General features: G+C 49.3%; 1 pseudogene; it reads left to right on the forward strand.

The window, feature by feature from the left end:
- Positions 1-5,658: 5,658 nt before the first annotated feature.
- Positions 5,659-5,862, forward strand: LOC119854109 (annotated as a pseudogene).
- The last annotated feature ends 756 nt before the right edge of the window (positions 5,863-6,618 follow it).

A 6,618-nucleotide genomic window follows, 5' to 3' on the forward strand; every position in this document is an offset into this window, starting at 1 on the left:
TGCACAGAGGAGCCAAGAGGCCAGTGAAGAAGCTTGGCAACATGTGACCTCCAGAAGAGGTAAGCGGAATGTCCGGGTTCCAGTAACACAGACACAGGTAACTAACCGCTTTCATGTTCTCTCCACAGGTACCAATGCGGAGAGTGGACCAGATGATATGTCTGGGGGGAGAAAGCGGAAGGAGACTCCGCTGGTTGGGAGGCATGAGATGCGATGTCCTGAGGTTGGGGGTTCCACGACCACCACTCCCAAGAGGAGAAGGCGGGTGGTGGTGGTCGGGGACTCTCTCCTCCGGGGGACTGAGTCATCTATCTGCCGCCCTGACCGGGAAAACCGAGAAGTCTGCTGCTTGCCAGGGGCTAAGATTCGTGATGTGACGGAGAGACTGCCGAGACTCATCAAGCCCTCGGATCGCTACCCCTTCCTGCTTCTCCACGTGGGCACCAATGATACTGCCAAGAATGACCTTGAGCGGATCACTGCGGACTATGTGGCTCTGGGAAGAAGGATAAAGGAGTTGGAGGCGCAAGTGGTGTTCTCGTCCATCCTCCCCGTTGAAGGAAAAGGCCTGGGTAGGGACCGTCGAATCGTGGAGGTCAACGAATGGCTACGCAGGTGGTGTCGGAGAGAAGGCTTTGGATTCTTTGACCATGGGATGGTGTTCCATGAAGGAGGAGTGCTGGGCAGAGACGGGCTCCATCTTACGAAGAGAGGGAAGAACATCTTTGCCAGCAGGCTGGCTAACCTAGTGAGGAGGGCTTTAAACTAGGTTCACCGGGGGAAGGAGACCAAAGCCCTGAGGTAAGTGGGAAAGCGGGATACCGGGAGGAAGCACAGGCAGGAAGGTCTGTGAGGGGAGGGCTCCTGCCTCATACTGGGAATGAGGGGCGATCAACAGGTTATCTCAAGTGCTTATATACAAATGCACAAAGCCTTGGAAACAAGCAGGGAGAACTGGAGGTCCTGGTGATGTCAAGGAATTATGACGTGATTGGAATAACAGAGACTTGGTGGGATAACTCACATGACTGGAGTACAGTCATGGATGGTTATAAACTGTTCAGGAAGGACAGGCAGGGCAGAAAAGGTGGGGGAGTAGCACTGTATGTAAGGGAGCAGTATGACTGCTCAGAGCTCCGGTACGAAACTGTGGAAAAACCTGAGTGTCTCTGGATTAAGTTTAGAAGTGTGTGCAACAAGAGTGATGTCATGGTGGGAGTCTGCTATAGACCACCGGACCAGGGGGATGAGGTGGATGAGGCTTTCTTCCGGCAACTCAAGGAAGCTACTAGATCGCATGCCCTGATTCTCATGGGTGACTTTAATTTTCCTGATATCTGCTGGGAGAGCAATACAGCGGTGCATAGACAATCCAGGAAGTTTTTGGAAAGCGTAGGGGACAATTTCCTGGTGCAAGTGCTAGGGGAGCCAACTAGGGGGAGCGCTTTTCTTGACCTGCTGCTCACAAACCGGGTAGAATTAGTGGGGGAAGCAAAAGTGGATGGGAATCTGGGAGGCAGTGACCATGAGTTGGTTGAGTTCAGGATCCTGACGCAGGGAAGAAAGGTAAGCAGCAGGATACGGACCCTGGACTTCAGGAAAGCAGACTTTGACTCCCTCAGGGAACAGATGGCCAGGATCCCCTGGGGGACTAACATGAAAGGGAAGGGAGTCCAGGAGAGCTGGCTGTATTTCAAGGAATCCCTGTTGAGGTTACAGGGACAAACCATCCCGATGAGTCGAAAGAATAGTAAATATGGCAGGCGACCAGCTTGGCTTAATGGTGAAATCCTAGCGGATCTTAAACATAAAAAGAAGCTTACAAGAAGTGGAAGGTTGGACATATGACCAGGGAAGAGTATAAAAATATTGCTCGGGCATGTAGGAAAGATATCAGGAGGGCCAAATCGCACCTGGAGCTGCAGCTAGCAAGAGATGTCAAGAGTAACAAGAAGGGTTTCTTCAGGTATGTTGGCAACAAGAAGAAAGCCAAGGAAAGTGTGGGCCCCTTACTGAATGAGGGAGGCAAGCTGTTTTCACTAACAAGGTCAGCTCCCAGACTGCTGTGCTGGGCAACACAAAATGGGGAAGAGATGGCCAGCCCTCTGTAGAGATAGAGGTGGTTAGGGACTATTTAGAAAAGCTGGACGTGCACAAGTCCATGGGGCCGGACGAATTGCATCCGAGAGTGCTGAAGGAATTGGCGGCTGTGATTGCAGAGCCCTTGGCCATTATCTTTGAAAACTCGTGGCGAACGGGGGAAGTCCCGGATGACTGGAAAAAGGCTAATGTAGTGCCCATCTTTAAAAAAGGGAAGAAGGAGGATCCTGGGAACTACAGGCCGGTCAGCCTCACCTCAGTCCCTGGAAAAATCATGGAGCAGGTCCTCAAAGAATCAATCCTGAAGCACTTAGAGGAGAGGAAAGTGATCAGGAACAGTCAGCATGGATTCACCAAGGGAAGGTCATGCCTGACTAATCTAATCGCCTTTTATGATGAGATTACTGGTTCTGTGGATGAAGGGAAAGCAGTGGATGTATTGTTTCTTGACTTTAGCAAAGCTTTTGACACGGTCTCCCACAGCATTCTTGTCAGCAAGTTAAGGAAGTATGGGCTGGATGAATGCACTATAAGGTGGGTAGAAAGCTGGCTAGATTGTCGGGCTCAACGGGTAGTGATCAATGGCTCCATGTCTAGTTGGCAGCCGGTGTCAAGTGGAGTGCCCCAGGGGTCGGTCCTGGGGCCCGTTTTGTTCAATATCTTCATAAATGATCTGGAGGATGGTGTGGATTGCACTCTCAGCAAATTTGCGGATGATACTAAACTGGGAGGAGTGGTAGATACGCTGGAGGGGAGGGATAGGATACAGAAGGACCTAGACAAATTGGAGGATTGGGCCAAAAGAAATCTAATGAGGTTCAATAAGGATAAATGCAGGGTCCTGCACTTAGGATGGAAGAATCCAATGCACCGCTACAGACTAGGGACCGAATGGCTCGGCAGCAGTTCTGCGGAAAAGGACCTAGGGGTGACAGTGGACGAGAAGCTGGATATGAGTCAGCAGTGTGCCCTTGTTGCCAAGAAGGCCAATGGCATTTTGGGTTGTATAAGTAGGGGCATAGCGAGCAGATCGAGGGACGTGATCGTTCCCCTCTATTCGACACTGGTGAGGCCTCATCTGGAGTACTGTGTCCAGTTTTGGGCCCCACACTACAGGAAGGATGTGGATAAATTGGAAAGAGTACAACGAAGGGCAACGAAAATGATTAGGGGTCTAGAGCACATGACTTATGAGGAGAGGCTGAGGGAGCTGGGATTGTTTAGTCTGCAGAAGAGAAGAATGAGGGGGGATTTGATAGCTGCTTTCAACTACCTGAAAGGGGGTTTCAAAGAGGATGGCTCTAGACTGTTCTCAATGGTAGCAGATGACAGAACGAGGAGTAATGGTCTCAAGTTGCAATGGGGGAGGTTTAGATTGGATATTAGGAAAAACTTTTTCACTAAGAGGGTGGTGAAACACTGGAATGCGTTACCTAGGGAGGTGGTAGAATCTCCTTCCTTAGAGGTTTTAAGGTCAGGCTTGACAAAGCCCTAGCTGGGATGATTTAACTGGGACTTGGTCCTGCTTTGAGCAGGGGGTTGGACTAGATGACCTTCTGGGGTCCCTTCCAACCCTGATATTCTATGATTCTATGATTCCTTCCATTGACTTCTGTGGGCTTTGAATTGGGCTCATAGAGACTAAATCCTGGCCATACACACCAAACCTTCAGGATGGGTAGTAGAATGTAGCTGAATATACATCCTATACAAAGTCTACCATCACAGGAAAGGATGCCTATGGACAGCCAGCTAACAGCACAGTGTTTGCTGCTTCAAAGGGTGCACTGGGTTGTGCCTTTAACCTATCAGAGCTGGTATTTTGTGCTAGGTATTTTTCTGCGGGATCACCCCTTTGTGTTTTTTTTTTTTTTAAATACTGTGCCCTTTTGCTGAGGTTCCACTATTTGTAGCATTTGCTGTTTGTAGAAATATTCAAAGGAAAAAATATTCATGTTGGTTATGGAATTTTCTATCCAGCTCTACAATTTTACCAAATATTTTTTGTTTAGTTTTTCCTTTTGGCCTTGAACTATGTAAGTTAAACTGAAGATGTGATAAATTTTCACTCATCATTGTTCTGAATACCTCAGTCCCTTTATCTTTTCCTTTTGGTTTCATGGCCTTATTCGTTCACTCTCTCATTCCAGGGTTTCTTCTTTCTGCTTTGGTCACCTTTGCTTAATCTCTTAATTAGTGAACAGCATCCCAGGTACCTTTGGAATATATGGTCCAACATTCATATTAATGGAACCCATACTAGGTATGATTGTTTCAGTAGAAAACTACTGCCATTCTTATGTAAGCAGAGTCAGGATGAGCTCTACTCTGACATCTGATGGTGAGTTGTGGCGGGTTGTGGAAAAGAACTTCGGGGCTGATCTCATTTGCATAGGCATACCCACCCCACGTAAATGGTCACTTTGTCTGCTGTGGGATCCCCAGTTTCTCTGTTATTGGAGCAGGAAGAATAAAGTGTTGTTATCCTAATTATGTGAATCAAGGACAGTGTAACTGTACTTGGCTTTTTGTTATGATGGAGGGACTCGCCATCAACTAAGTAGCACTCACTAGGCAAGGGACATGAGTTCCAAAACTCAATGAATGGAGAGAGGTTGGGGACAGGTATTTGTACCTTGTGGTATGGGCCTCCTTCTGAGGGCCTTGTATGTTGACTGCATCATCTTCTTTGTCCACTGTGTAATAGCAGAGTTAATTTTGATTCCACTAGGAGTCTGGTTACAGATTGCAGAGCTGAATTCATTTTGGGCCAATGGTGTACCAGCATGGGGCTCCTGTACTATGAGCTGAAATCACTAAAGAGCTGAAATCACTGAGTACTGTGTTAAGTAGTAGGGGGCCTGAAGATATATTGGTGAGTGGCTTGTAGGACAGCTACTGGAGAGGAGTAGCAGGCGGAGTGGCTTGCAGGATGGCTACTGGGGAGGAACAGCTGTCAGTGAAGGCTACAGCAGAAACCCACGGAGAGGTGGGGCTGTCGGAGCACATAAGGTGGCCCTTTACTCCCCCCACCCACAGTATATATTTGTCCCAAGTCACTGGGTGGGGGCTCGAGCTGGTTTTGCATTGCGTTTTTGGAACGGAACCCCTAGATACTGAACCCAGCCCTTGTTACTGCCAACTCTGACGGGCAAAAGGGTTACACTTATATCAGTAACAATAAAGGGATTAAATCTAATAAACACAGTGTTTGACTCTCCATTCCTGACTGTATTTACAAACCACTCTTCCCTTGAAAAGCTTCATATAGGGATGAAGTTGTTGAGAGCTGGAGGTAAGATGTTTTTGGTTGACTGTAGAACATGAGCTGGAAAAGACAGGACTGAGCTCAATCCCGAACACTTTCAGAGCAAGCGATAAGTCTCATCTGTTTGCAGAAGCCATCTTGCAATAATCAAAGGAGGCAAAATGCAAACCGAATCAAACCCCCCAGTAAGTGTAACCCACTGGTGAATATGTGACCCAGGTCCCTCTCCTCTGCCCAAGTTATAGCAGATTCTGTTACAGCCATCTGAAGGGGATTCACTCGCTGCAGATGCTCCCTCTCGGCCTTTTGGCTAAGATCAAGTGTAGTATCTGTTTTTATCAGTTTAATCTCTTTTTATGAACACTTGCAACACCTGCACTGAAGATGGATTCTCCTGCTGCGATTTTTGAAAAAATTGATGCTGCTTTGAAGGTGTATTCTGCTGCTACTACTACTTTGAAAGGAAATCCTCTTTCTGCTCCTGAGACATCCCCAGATATATCGTGTACCACCACTGCTGCTTCTCCACAGAAGGCTTCTCAGACAACAACTACAAAGAAGGTCCTAGGTGCCTCCAGGACATTGCAGACCAGCAGCACGAAGATCGGTGGCTGCTCGAAGGACCCCCTCCGAGATGCTGTTCCAGTAAGATCTGCATCCTGAGGACGGCCTGTCGGGACATCAGAACCAGAAGGAACATCTCCCCTGCTCCCCAGCAACACCAGCTGCCGAGGGTCAACCCCCCCGCCTTACAGCGGCTGCCGACAGAGAGCCCCCCCGCTCTCCAGCAACACCAGCCGCCAACGGAGAGCTCCCCCACTCTGCAGCTGCAAGATGCTTTCCAGCGACCACCTCCCACCCCAGCAGCTGCTGGTGCTCTCGCTGCTCTACGCACCATCAAGAGAGGAATCTCCATAGACGGGACCAGCGTCTCTCCAGAGACCACCCAGAGGGTCACCAGCTCCTCGCCGGCTGCCTGCCCAGTTTCAGAAACCACCCTGAGTGACCCCAGGTCCCTGCCGGATGCCTGCCCAGCCGGCCCTCTCGATCCCAACTGCCCACATCAGGATGAACCAGCTAGCACTACCGCTGATGTTGCCGGTACCCTCCCGCTGCAAGGTAATGAGGACAACATCTACCTGCAGCACGTCCTCGCTGTGGACGTGCTCATCTGCCCCATCTGCTCTCCACCCCAAAGCTTCCACCTCCTTGGTGGTGTCACCAGGCACATGAAGAGATGCCACAGCAAG

This window comes from Dermochelys coriacea, chromosome 3 (genome assembly GCF_009764565.3).
Source record: "Dermochelys coriacea isolate rDerCor1 chromosome 3, rDerCor1.pri.v4, whole genome shotgun sequence".
Lineage (NCBI taxonomy): Eukaryota > Metazoa > Chordata > Testudines > Dermochelyidae > Dermochelys > Dermochelys coriacea.